Here is a 14,030-nt window from a genome sequence, read left to right as displayed (position 1 = left end):
TGTCCTATGGAATTTGGACTCATGCATCTCCATAGTTGCATGAGACACTTTTATAAAATCTCATACTGGAGCTTCCACAAGATGGCAGCTAGGAGAGACAGGGCAAAAAAAAAAAAATCTCCATGAAAAATACTAGATAAAAGACAGAAAGTGACCCAGAACACCAGTTCCAGTAATGTACCAGCTGGACAAGGTCTGATAAATCCACAGGGACTGTACACTTGGTGAAATCTGGAGTCTGTGTTCTGAAATGAGTGAGAAAGCCTGCTGGCCAGCAACCATGCTGCAGTTTGGGGAAACCAGGGATTGATGTTTGGAGTTGGACTAGTTTTAAAAACCCAAAAGTGGCTGTGGATATGGCAGCAAGAACCACACAGTGAAGCACAGCAGGCACGCCTAAATATATGGTGTGGATGATAGCCTTTAATGCACCCACTGCTAATTGTCTTGGAGCTAGGAAGGCAGAGGTTAGCAAAAAGGGTAAATAACCATGCCCCATACAGCCATCTCCCCAGTGGGTTGGGAACACTCCTAATTAGTGCTAATGCCACAGCCCAGAGCTGCCCCAAACAACCCATTGTGATGGGAAGTGTTTCTAGCAACACGCACATATGCCACAATATCTGGCATGGATGATAAACTTTCATGCACCCATAGCTAATTGTCCATGAGCTAGGAAGGTGGAGGTATGTGAAAAGGGGGAAACTAACACATGCCATACAGCCATCCTTTCAGCAGGCTGGGAACACCCCTACATGGTCCTGCAGCCCAGAACTTCCCTTGGGGGATGGTGCTTACTTGTGGTGTAGCACAGTCTTCCCTCAACAGAGGCCCTAGAAGGGCACAGCTTGGAAGAGGGACCCACTCCAAAGACCCAGGGACCATACACAAATACCAAGGACTTGCGGGTCAGCAGAAGAGACAAATTGTGATGAGAGTGAACTGAAGGTTTAGACTCTTGCAACAGCATTAAATCTCCAGGAAGACCTGGAAGGTTTATTAAAGCCACCTTCCCTCCCTAACTGCTCAGGCACATGCCCCACATTCAGGGCAGACAGCACCAACTACACATGCAAACTTGGTGCACCAATTGGACCCCCACAAGATTCAGAGCCCCACTCACCACAAAGAAAAAGTTAGGAAGAACTGGCTTGAGGGGAATATGTGGCTCATTGATGCCACATGCTGGTTAGTTAGAGAAAGCGTACATCACCAAGCTGTAGATCTGAAAAATTATAGATAAGTGTTTGAATAAGTCTACATATCCTAAAAGAACCCTATCAAGTTAAGCAAATGCCAAGAGGTCAAAAACAGCAGAAAATTTTAAAGCAAATGAAGAAAAAGATGATATGGATAACCCAAACTCAAACACCCAAATCGAAAGATTACAGGAGACACAGTACTTCGAGCAATTAATCAAAGAACTAAAGACAAACAATGAGAGCATGGCACAGGATATAAAGGACATAAAGAAGACCCAGAGAACTTCAAATAGAATTAATCCAAATAAACCCACTCTGAGACATATTCTGATCAGATTGTCAAATACTGAAGAGAAGGAGCAAGTTCTGAAATCAACAAGAGAAAAGCAATTCACTTACAAAGGAAACAGCAGAAGACTAAGTAGTGACTACTCAGCGGCCACCATGGAGGCGAGAAGGCAGTGGCATGACTTATTTAAAACTCTGAGTGAGAAAAATTTCCAGCCAAGAATACTTTATCCAGCAAAGCTCTCCTTCAAATTTCAGGGAGAGCTTAATTTTTTCACAGACAAACAAATGCTGAGAGAATTTGCTAACAAGAGACCTGCCCTACTGGAGATACTAAAGGGAGCCCTACAGACAGAGAAACAAAGAAAGGAGAGAGAGACATGGAGAAAGGTTTAGTACTAAAGAGATTCGGTATGAGTATATTAAAGGATATTAATAGAGAGAGGGAAAAATATATATGACAAACATAAACAAAAGGATAAGATGGCTGATTCAAGAAATGCCTTCACAGTTATAATGTTGAATGTAAATGGATTAAACTCACCAATTAAAAGATATAGATTCACAGAATGGATCAAAAAAAATGAACCATCAATATGCTGCATACAAGAGACTTATCTTATACACAGGGACACAAAGAAATTGAAAGTGAAAGGATGGAAAAAAATATTTCATGCAAGCCACAGCCAAAAGAAAGCAGGTGTAGCAGTATTAATCTCAGATAAAATAGACTTTAAATGCAGGGATGTTTTGAGACACAAAGAAGGTCACTACATACTAATAAAAGGGGCAAGTCAACAAGAAGAAATAACAATCATAAATCTTTATGCACCCAATCAAGGTGCCACAAAATATATGAGAGAAACACTCTCTCCTATAGATAGATCAACCAGACAGAAGAACAATAAGGAAATTGAAAACCTAAACAATCTGATAAATGAATTGGATTTAAGAGACATACGTAGAACATTCCATCACAAATCACCAGGATACACATACTTCTCTTGTGCTCATGGAACTTTCTCCAGAATAGAGCATATGCTGGGAAATAAAACAAGGCTCAATAAATTTAAAAAGATTGAAATTATTCAAAGCACATTCTCTGACCACAATGGAATACAATTAGAAGTCAATAACCATCAGAGACTTAGAAAATTCACAAATACCTGGAGATTAAACAACACACTCCTAAACAATCAGTGGGTTAAAGAAGAAATAGCAAGAGAAATTGCTAAACATATAGAGATGAATGAAAATGAGAACACAGCATACCAAAACCTATGGGATGCAGCAAAAGTGGTACTGAGGGGGAAATTTTTAGCACTAAATGCATATAGTAAAAAGGAAGAAAGAGCCAAAATCAAAGAACTAATTGATATACTGAAGCAGCTAGAAAATGAACAGCAAACCAATCCTAATCCAAGTAGAAGAAAAGAAATAACAAGGATTAAAGCAGAAATAAATGACATAGAGAACAAAAAAACAATAGAGGGGATAAATAACACCAAAAGTTGGTTCTTTGAGAAGATCAACAAGATTGACAAGCCCCTTGCTACACTGACAAAATAAAAAAGAGAGAAGACCTATATAAACAAAACAATGAATGAGAAAGGTGACATTACTGCAGATCCCGAAGAAATTAAAAAAATATAAAAGGATACTATGAACAACTGTATGGCAACAAACTGGATAATGTAGAGGAAATGGACAATTTCCTGGAAACACACGAACAACCTAGACTGACCAGAGAAGAAACAGAAGACCTCAACCAACCAATCACAAGCAAAAAGATCCAATAAATCTTCAAAAAGCTTCCCACAAATAAACACCCAGGGCCAGAAGGCTTCACAGGGGAATTCTATAAAACTTTCCAAAAGGAATTGACACCAATCTTACTTAAACTCTTTCAAAACATTGAAGAAAATGGAACACTCCCTAACTCATTTTATGAAGCTAACATCAATCTAATACCAAAACCAGTCAAAGATGCTACAAAAAAGGAAAACTACAAGCCAATCTCCCTAATGAATATAGATGCAAAAATCCTCAACAAAATACTTGCAAATCGAATCCAAAGACACATTTAAAAAATCATACACCATGACCAAGTGGGGTTCATTCCAGGCATGCAAGGATGGTTCAACGTAAGAAAATCAATCAATGTATTACAATATGTTAACAAATCAAAAGGGAAAATCAAATGATCATCACAATAGATGCTGAAAAAGCATTCCACAAAATCCAACATCTGTTTTTGATAAAAACACTTCAAAAGGTAGGAATTGAAGGAAACTTCCTCAACATGATAAAGAGCATATATGAAAAACCCACAGCCGGCATAGTACTGAATGGTGAGAGACTGAAAGCCTTCCCTCTAAGATCAGGTACAAGACAAGGATGCCTGCTATCACCACTGTTATTCAACATTGTGCTGGAAGTGCTAGCCAGGGCAATCTGGTAAGACAAAGAAATAAAAGGCATCCAAATTGGAAATGAAGAAGTAAAAGTGTCATTGTTTACAGATGATATGATCTTATACCTGGAAAACCCCAAGAAATCGATGATACAGCTAATAGACTAGAGCTAATAAACAAATTTAGCAAAGTAGCGGGATACAAGATTAATGCACATAAGTCAGTAATGTTTCTATATACTAGAAATGAACAAACTGAAGAGGTACTCAAGAAAAAGATACCATTTTCAGTAGCAACTAAAAAAATCAAGTACCTAGGAATAAACTTATCCAAAGATGTAAAAGACCTATACAAAGGAAACTACATAACTCTATTAAAAGAAATAGAAGGGGACCTTAAAAGATGGAAAAATATTCCAGTTCATGGATAGGAAGGCTAACTGTCATTAAGATGTCAGTTCTACCCAAACTCATCTACAGATTCAATGCAATCCCAATCAAAATTCCAACAACCTACTTTGCAGACTTGGAAAAGCTAGTGATCAAATTTATTTGGAAAGGGAAGATGCCTCAATTTGCTAAAGACACTCTAAAAAAGAAAAACATAGTGGGAGGACTTACACTCCCTGACTTTGAAGCTTATTATAAAGCCACAGTTGTCAAAACAGCATGGTACTGGCACAAAGACAAACATATAGATCAATGGAATTGAATTATTGAGAGTTTGGAGATAGACCCCCAGATCTATGGCCAACTGGTCTTTGATAAGACCCCCAAAGTCACTGAACTGGGTCATAAAGTTCTTTTCAACAAATGGGGCTGGGAGAGTTGGATATCCATATCCAAAAGAATGAAAGAGGTCCCCTACCTCACACCCTACACAAAAATTAACTCAAAATGGACCAAAGATCTCAATATAAAAGAAAGTACCATAAAACTCCTAGAGGATAATGTAGGAAAACATCTTCAAGACCTTGTATTAGGCGGCCACTTCCTAGACTTTACACCCAAAGCACAAGCAACAAAAGAAAAAATAGATAAATGGGATCTCCTCAAGCTTAGAAGTTTCTGTACCTCAAAGAAATCTGTCAAAAAGGTAAAGAGGCAGCCAACTCAATGGGAAAAAATTTTTGGAAACCATGTATCTGACAAAAGACTAGTATCTTGCATATATAAAGAAATCCTACAACTCAATGATGATAGTACAGTCGGCCCAATTATAAAATGGGCAAAAGATATGAAAAGACAGTTCTCTGAAGAGGAAATACAAATGGCCAAGAAACACATGAAAAAATGTTCAGCTTCACTAGCTATTAGAGAGATGCAAATTAAGACCACAATGAGAAACCATCTCACACCAATTAGAATGGCTGCCATTAAACAAACAGGAAACTACAAATGCTGGAGGTGATGTGGAGAAATTGGAACTCTTATTCATTGTTGGGGGGACTATATAATGGTTCAGCCACTCTAGAAGTCATTCTGGCAGTTCCTTAGAAAACTAGATATAGAGATACCTTTCGATCCAGCGATTGCACTTCTTGGTATATACCCGGAAGATCGGAAAGCAGTGACATGAACAGATATCTGCACGCCAATGTTCATAGCAGCATTATTCACAATTGCCAAGAGATGGAAACAACCCAAATGTCCTTCAACAGATGAGGGGATAAATAAAATGTGGTATATACACACAATGGAATACTATACTGCAGTAAGAAGGAACGATTTCTTGAAAGAAGGAACGATTTCGTGAAACATATGACAACATGGATGAACCTTGAAGACATAATGCTGAGCGAAATAAGCCAGGCACAAAGAGAGAAATATTATATGCTACCACTAATGTGAACTTTGAAAAATGTAAAACAAATGGTTCATAATGTAGAATGTAGGGGAACTAGCAATAGAGAGCAATTAAGGAAGGGGGAACAATAATCCAAGAACAGATAAGCTATCGTGGGTAAATTTAACATTCTGGGAATGCCCAGGAATGACTATGGTCTGTTAATTTCTGATGGATATAGTAGGAACGAGTTCACAGAAATGTTGCTATATTGGGTAACTTTCTTGGGGTAGAGTAGGAACATGTTGGAAGTAGAGTAGTTATCTTAGGTTAGTTGTGTTTTTCTTACTCCCTTGTTATGGTCTCTTTGAAATGTTCTTTTATTGTATGTGTTTTTTTTTTATTTTTTTATTTTTCATACAGTTGATTTAGAAAAAAAAAAGTTAAAAAAAAAAACAAGGAAAAAATATGCAGAGCCCCCTTGAAGAGCTGGTGGAGAATGCAGGGGTACCAGCCTGCCCTACCTCGATGGTTGCTAACATGGCCACAGACATAGGGGACTGGTGGTTTGATGGATTGAGCCCTCTACCATAAGTTTTACCCTTGGGAAGACGGTTGCTGCAAAGGAGAAGCTAGGCCTCCCTATAATTGTGCCTAAGGTCTTCCTCCCAAATGCCTCTTTGTTGCTCAGATGTGGCCCTCTCTCTCTAGCTAAGCCAACTTGAAAGGTGAAATCACTGCCCTCCCCGCTACGTGGAATCTGACACCCAGGGGAGTGAATCTCCCTGGCAACATGGAATATGACTCCCAGGGAGGAATGTAGACCTGGTATCATGGGATGGAGAACATCTTCTTGACCAAAAGGGGGATGTAAAAGGAAATGAAATAAGCTTCAGTGGCAGAAAGATTCCAAAAGGAGCCGAGAGGTCACTCTGGTGGGCACTCTTATGCACAATGTAGACAACCCTTTTTAGGTTCTAATGAATTGGGGTAGCTGGAGGTAGATACCTGAATCTATCAAACTACAACCCAGAACCCATGAATCTTGAAGACAATTGTATAAAAATGTGGCTTATGAGGGGGGACAGTGGGATTGGGGGGGCCATGGAGATCACGCTCCCCTTTGTCTAGTTTGTGGATGGATGAGTGGAAACGTGGGGGAAGGAAACAAACAAACAAACAGACAAAGGTACCCAGTGTTCTTTTTTACGTTAGTTGCTCTTTTTCACTTTAGTTATTATTCTGGTTATTTTTGTGAGTGTGGTAATGAGGGTGTCGGGGATTGATTTTGGTGATGAATGTACAGCTATGTAATGGTACTGTGAACAATTGAATGTACGATTTGTTTTGTAAAAAAAAAAAGGATATAAATTGTGTTCACAGAATGATTTCTACTGTGTAAAATAATACACAATAGATAATGTTGAGTGGATAATTTTAAATTTCTTTTTCTAAAATTATTTTGTGTCTTCTAAATATTCTTCTATGAGTTTGCAATTCTTTTGTAATCTGAAAAAAATAAATATAAGAGAAAAAATGTGAAAAAAATTCACCCTTAGTAACTTCTTTAATGAAACATCATAAATTTTGATATATTTTGTTCTCTTTTCATTTTTCTTTGACTTACTGGTTATTTGGAAGTTTGCTAATTGTTAACAAATATTTGGAGGTTTCACAGAGATACCTCTGTTTTTTATTACAAATTTAACTCCACTGTAGCCAGAAAATAAACTTTGGATTTCTCAAATCCTTTAAAATATATCAGGGACTTTTAAAATGTAATTTTATTGATATATATTCACATACCATACAAACCATCTGAAGTATACAGCCAAGGACTTTTTACAGCCATCTTTACAAATGTTACATGTGCATTTGAAAAGGATGTGTATTCTGCTGTTATTAAGTGATGTCCTATAAATGGCAATCATGTCAATTTGGTTTATAGTGTTGTTCAACTCTTCTATGTCCTATATCAATAATTGCTTTATCAACTATTGAGGGAGGAATATTGAAATACCCAACTATAATTGTAGATTTCTCTGTTTTTCCTTGAACAGCTATCAGTTATAGCTTCATTTATTGTATTTTTTTGGCTTAAAGTCCTATTATTAAGTGCATAAATATTTAATACTGTTATTTCTTCTTGATGAATATTTTTCTTTATATGAAATGGCATAATGGAAATGTCCTTTACTCTGAAATCCAATATTGCTATGGTTACATGAGTTTTCTTTTGATTAGTGTTAGCATGGTATATATTTCTCCATCCTTTTTCCTATTAACTTATTGTTTCTATATATTTAAAGTCAATTTTTGTAGGAAAAATTGGTCAATCTTTCTTTAATGTCCAATCTGCCTACTTTTGCTTTCTAAATATTTTTCCTTTATTAGAAAAGTTGTGGGTTTACAAAACAATCATTCATTAAAAATCAAGATTCAATCTGTTCTTAACCACAGGATAAAACCATGTTTGGTAAAGATAAACAAGAAACACCACATTATCCCCAAAGCATGCCAGCTGGTGTGAGGCTGGCATGGTGATGATAGAGTAAAGATGTCATCAGTGAAAGTATTGAAAGATTTGTAGGTAGATGTCATCCTGTGCAGATGTGCCATCAACTTCATTTCATCTTGTAATTCACAAACAGCTAGGAAGAATGAAGAGAAAGCCAAAGGCACACACCCCTTTGACTAAGCTGTTGATTAACCAAGAGTACCAAGTTTTATTCTTGATGTTTGGGAGTGAATAATTGACATACCCAATGCAGACAGGGTAAAGCAAGTGAGACAATACTTCATGAACTGAGCATTGTACTCTGGTTTTCCTTTCAGATTCACTGCAAGTACCAAACTGGAATCAGGTCTTAGGCCTTTCCAAACAATGGTTATTTCAATGACTTTTCACTTTCCATACTTCAATGGCTGCTCTAATGCTAGCCAGAATCAGCACCAACAGGCTCATCTGCTCATCTAGAAGGAAGAGGGAGACAACTACGGTGCTGAAGAAGCACCAGAGTGCTGTTCTGGTGGACATTCCAATCATGCTCTTTTTTTTCTTCCAGAAACTGATGTCATTTTTAAATGCCAGGAAATTTTAAAAAAAGGTGGAATACTGTAACAAAGGTCAGAGTGAGTAAATACAAGTTGGTGTCTACAAAAATGCTTTTGACTTCATCAAAATCCTTCTCTGAAAAACTGAACTGCTGTGGGGAGGACACAGCACCCTGCATGTGGATTCAGAAGTGGAGCTTCTCCAGTGAGCTCTTGTCATAGAACACTGTGAGAGGCAGCTCAGTGGTGGAGACACTAATGACCATCACTTCCTTTACAACTGCTCAGATGATTGATGAATAGGATGAGGAGGTAATGTATGATTTCTCCTCTCTAGATTTTCTCCATGTGCTCATGCACATGGAGGAGAGACAGGAGTCATCAAAGACAAAGTCATCTACAATCATGTTTAAGGTCAGACTTAGCCTCCAGTGAGAAAGAGGCCCAACCATGGAATTGGTCTGCATTTTTTCCACTTTGATTTGCTGTGTGGCAGACCCCCCAGTGAGAATATTGATTTCTTCAGATTTGAGAACCATATACATAGTATTCTAGTTTGCTAAAACTGCTGGAATGCAAACCACCAGAAATGGATTGGCTTTTATAAAAGGGTGTTTATTTGGTTACATGTTTACAGTCTTAAGGCCATAAAGTGTCCAAGATAAGGTGTCAACAATCGGGTACCTTCACTAGAGGATGGCCAATTGCATCCGGAAAACCTCTGTTAGCTGGGAAGGCACGTGGCTGGCGTCTGCTCCAGAGTTCTGGTTTCAAAATGGCTTTCTCCCAGGACGTTCCTCTCTAGGCTTCAGCTCTCTCCAAAATGTCACTCTCAGGTGCTCTTGGAGTGTTTGTCCTCTCTCAGCTTCTCCAGAGCAAAAGTCTGCTTTCAAAGACCATCTCCAAAATGTCTCTGTAAGCTGAAGCTCCTCTCTCAGTTCCAGTGCATTCTTCAAAGTGTCCCTCTTGGTTGTAGTTCCTCTTCAAAATGTCACTCTCAGCTGCACTGAGTTCCTTCTGATTGTCAGCTCATTTATATGGCTCCAGTGATTTAATGTAGACCCACCCTGAATGGGTGGGGTAACACCTCCATGGAAATTATCCAATCAGAGTCCTCACCCACAGTTTGGTGGGGCCCATCTCCATGGAAACACTCAAAGACTTACAATCTAATTAACATTGATAGGTCTGCTAACACAAGATTACATCAAATATAATGGCATTTTTGGGGGACATAATACATTCAAACTGGCACACATGGTAAGAAGACTTACTAACTGCATCATGCCAAGGCAAAATCCCAGCAAGATGAAGAAAATGTAGGCACACACTGTCCCCCAATTTATTGTTTTCTTTGGTTTGAAAACATTAACTGTCCTTTCAAATTTGGACTCCAGTTCAAAATTTTCTGCATTCAATACCAGATTGATGTTGTTCTCAGCACCAAGATTGGACCATGTAGTGGTGTACATAATCACCAGCATCTTGGGCCTCTGCACAAGGTAGGGCTGGATGCAGTAGCTGTTGCAGGCACACAGGTGTCTGTAGACAATGCTTTACATAACCCAGCAGGTGTGTAACACATACACCATGAACACACCCACCACCAGGCTCATGAAGGAGTTGTGGCCACTCCACCTGGCACCCCCACCAACATCCCTGCATGCTTGAGGGAGGTGCTCACCTTGGCCCAACTTGCTGTTTTGGGCCCCTATGGCCTGGCACCCAGAAGGACATCCAGCATCTGCACTAACACAAGAGCTGCCTAACACCACTGCCTCGGTGGAACAAACAAACCCAGTGTTGTGGGCCAGGGGGCCTGGGCCTCATGCTGCTTGGCATGCTCCCTGCCTCCACCTGCAATCTGTGACCCTGGGATCTGCCAGGTGTTGGTGCTACTACTTCCACTGGAAGTGTTCCCATTATTCTGACCTAAGAAAGCTGAGTCCACCTTTTTTTACTGAGATTTTTCACATACCATATGTGCTGGTTTGAATGTGTTTTGTCCCTAAAATGCCATTATCTTTGATGCAATCTTCTGTGGGCAGATGTATTAGTGTTGATTAGATTGTAATTCTTTGACTGTTTCTATGGAGATGTGACCCACTCAACTGTAGATGATAACTCTGATTAGATAATTTCCATGGAGGGGTGGCCCCACCCATTCAGTATGGGCCTTGATTAGTTTATGGGAGCCCTATAAAAGCTCAGACAGAAGGACTGAGCTTGCTACAGCCAAGAGGGACACTTCTAAGAATGCACAGGAGCTGAGAGAGTAGCTGCAGATGAGAGACAGTTTGAAGGTGGCCATTGAAAGCAGTCTTTTGCTCCAGAGAAGTCAAAAGAGGACAAACACCCTAAGAGTGACATTTTGAGGAACTGCAGCCTAGAGAGGAATGTCCCAGGAGAAAGCCGTTTGGAAACCAGAACTCTGGAGCAGACAGCAACTACATGCCTTCCCAGGTAACAGAGGTTTTCCAGACACCATTGGCTGTCTTCCAGTGAAGGTATCCAATTGCTGATGACTGACCTTGGACACTTTATGGCCTTAAGACTGTAATTTTGTAACCAAATAAACCCCCTTTATAAGAGCCAATCCATTTCTGGTATTTTGTGAAAAGACAGCATTGGCAAACTGGATCACCATAGAATTATCCAAAGATACACAGGGTACAATCAGTTGCCCCTTGTAACATCATACAGCTGTGCATCCATCACCACATTTTTTTTCTCAATTTTAGAATACTTTCATTACTCCAGAAAAGAAATAAAGAAAAAGGAAACTCAAATCTTCCCATACCCCTAACCAACCTCCTCCATTATTGATTCATAGTATTGGTATAGTACATTTTTACTGATGATGAAAGAATACTAAAACACTACTAACTATAGTATATAGTTTGTAATAGGTGTATTTTTCCTATATGCCCCTATATTATTAACTTCTAGTTATAGTGTCATCCATTTGTTCTAGTTCATGAGAGAGATTTCCAATATTTGTAGTTAATCATGGACATTGTCCACCCCAAGATTCACTGTTTTAGACATTCCCATCTTTTGACCTCCAACTTTCCTTCTGGTAACATACATGACTCTGAGCTTACTCTTTCCTTCACATTCACAGACCATTTAGCACTGCTAGTTATTCTAACAATGTGCTACCATCAACTCTGTCCATTTCCAAATGCATAAGTTCACTCTAGTTGAACATTCTGCTCATAATAAGCAACCACTCCCCATTCTTTAAACTCATTCTATATCCTGGTAACTTATATTTCATGTCTATGAGTTTATATATTATAATTAGTTCATATCAGTGAGACCCTGCAATATTTGTCCTTATATGTCTGTCTTATTTCACTCAATACAGTGCCATCAAGCTTTCTTCATCAACCCATTTTTAAGATGGTTTTGTTCAAGTACCATACATTCCATCCTAAGTAAACAATCAATGGTTCCCTGTATAGTCACATATTTATGTATTCACCACCATCATCACCATCTATATAAGGACATCTCCATTTCTTCCACAATGAAGGAGGAAGAGTCAAAGAAGGAGAGAGACAAAAGAAAAAGAAAAAAAGAAAAAAAAAACATGACAGCTAGGAAGCAACAAAAGGAAAGATAGCATTAAACTAAAGTAGAATAATGAGTCAGACAACATCACCAATGCCAAGAGTCCCACATCCCTCCCCCATGTCCCCCCTCCATACATATTTAGCTTTGGTATGTTGCCTTTGTTGCATTAGAGGAAGCATAATACAATGCTTCTGTTAATTATGGTCTCTAGTTTGCATTGATTGTGTATTCCTCCAGTCCTACCCTATTTTTAACACCTTGCAATGTTGCCATTCATTTGTTCTCCCTCATGTAAAAACATATTTATAACTTTTATGACAATTATTGAGCACCCTAGGTTTCACTGAGTTATACAGTCCCAGTCTTTATCTTTCCTCTTTCCTTCTGGTGTCCCACAAGCTTGTAACTTTCCTCTTTCAACTATACTCACAGTCACCTTTGTTCAGTGTACTTACACTGTTGTGCTACCATCACCCAAAATTGTGTTCCAAACCTCTCACTCCTGTCTTTTTCTCTCTGTTTGTAGTGCTTCCTTTAGTGTTTCCTGTAGAGCATGTATCTTGTTTGCAAACTCTGTCATTGTCTGTTTGTCAGAGAATATTTTAAGCTCTCCCTCATATTTGAAAGAAAGTTTTCCAGATATAAGATTCTTGGTTGGTGGCTTTTCTCTTTCAGCATCTTAAATATATCACCCCACATCCTTCTTGCCTCCATGGTTTCTGCTGAGATATCTGCACATAGTCTTATCAAGCTTCCTTTATATGTGATGGATCACTTTTCTCTTGCTGCTTTCAGGATTCTCTCTTTATAATTCATGTTTGATAATCTGATTATTAAGTGTCTTGGCATAGGCCTATTCACATCTATTCTGTTTGGGGTATGCTGCACTTTTTGGATCTGTAATTTTATGTCTCTCAGAAGGGAAATTTTCATTGATTATTTCCTCTGTTACTGCTTCTTCTCCCTTTCCCTTCTCTTCTCCTTCTGGGTCTCCAATGACATGCACATTCCTGTATTTCATGTTGTCATTCAACTCCTGGAGATGTTGCTCATATTTTTCCATTATTTTCTCTGTCTGTTCTTTTGTGTGTAGGCTTTCAGGTGTCTTGTTCAATTCTTGAGTGCTTTCTTCTGCCTCTTATATGATCTGCTGTTGTATGTCTCCATTGTGTATTTAATTTCCATAGATTCTGCCAGTTGTTTTTTCAAACTTTCAATTTCTACCTTATGTATGCCTTGTGTTTTCATTATACACTTCCTCTCTTTACCCATATATTTCCAAACATTTTTGAACTGATTTGGCATTAGTTGTTTCAATTCCTGTATCTCTGTTGAAGTGTAAGTTTATTCCTTTGACTGGGCCATAACTTCATTTTTCTTACTGTAGGTTGTAGGTTTCTGTTGTCTAGGCATCAGGTTTCCCTGGTTACCCCAATCAGGTTTTCCCAGACCAGAACTGGTTCAGGTCTCAGAAGAAGTCAATAGCATCAGGTTTCCTTGAGTGTGTATCTTAGAAGATTGATAGACTCTGTGAGGCCTCAAGCCACTGTGTTTTTCTGCCCTGCATGTGGTGCCTGTCAGCCTGTCACTCCATACTGGTTAAGGAGGTGTGACCCATGGCTGTTTCCCCCAGGCTCTGGGGTCTGGTTCTGAATGGAAGGCAGGTAGTAGAGCTTGGCACCACCTCTTTCCTCTTAGGGAAGATATA

General features: G+C 38.8%; 1 pseudogene; it reads right to left on the bottom strand.

Annotated features, from left to right (window-relative positions):
* Positions 1-8,114: 8,114 nt before the first annotated feature.
* On the bottom strand, positions 8,115-10,374 carry LOC119532688 (annotated as a pseudogene).
* Between the last annotated feature and the right edge of the window lie 3,656 nt (positions 10,375-14,030).

The sequence above is a fragment of the Choloepus didactylus genome, chromosome 4 (genome assembly GCF_015220235.1).
Source record: "Choloepus didactylus isolate mChoDid1 chromosome 4, mChoDid1.pri, whole genome shotgun sequence".
Taxonomy (NCBI): Eukaryota; Metazoa; Chordata; class Mammalia; order Pilosa; family Megalonychidae; genus Choloepus; species Choloepus didactylus.
This window is presented reverse-complemented; position numbering and strand designations above follow the sequence as displayed.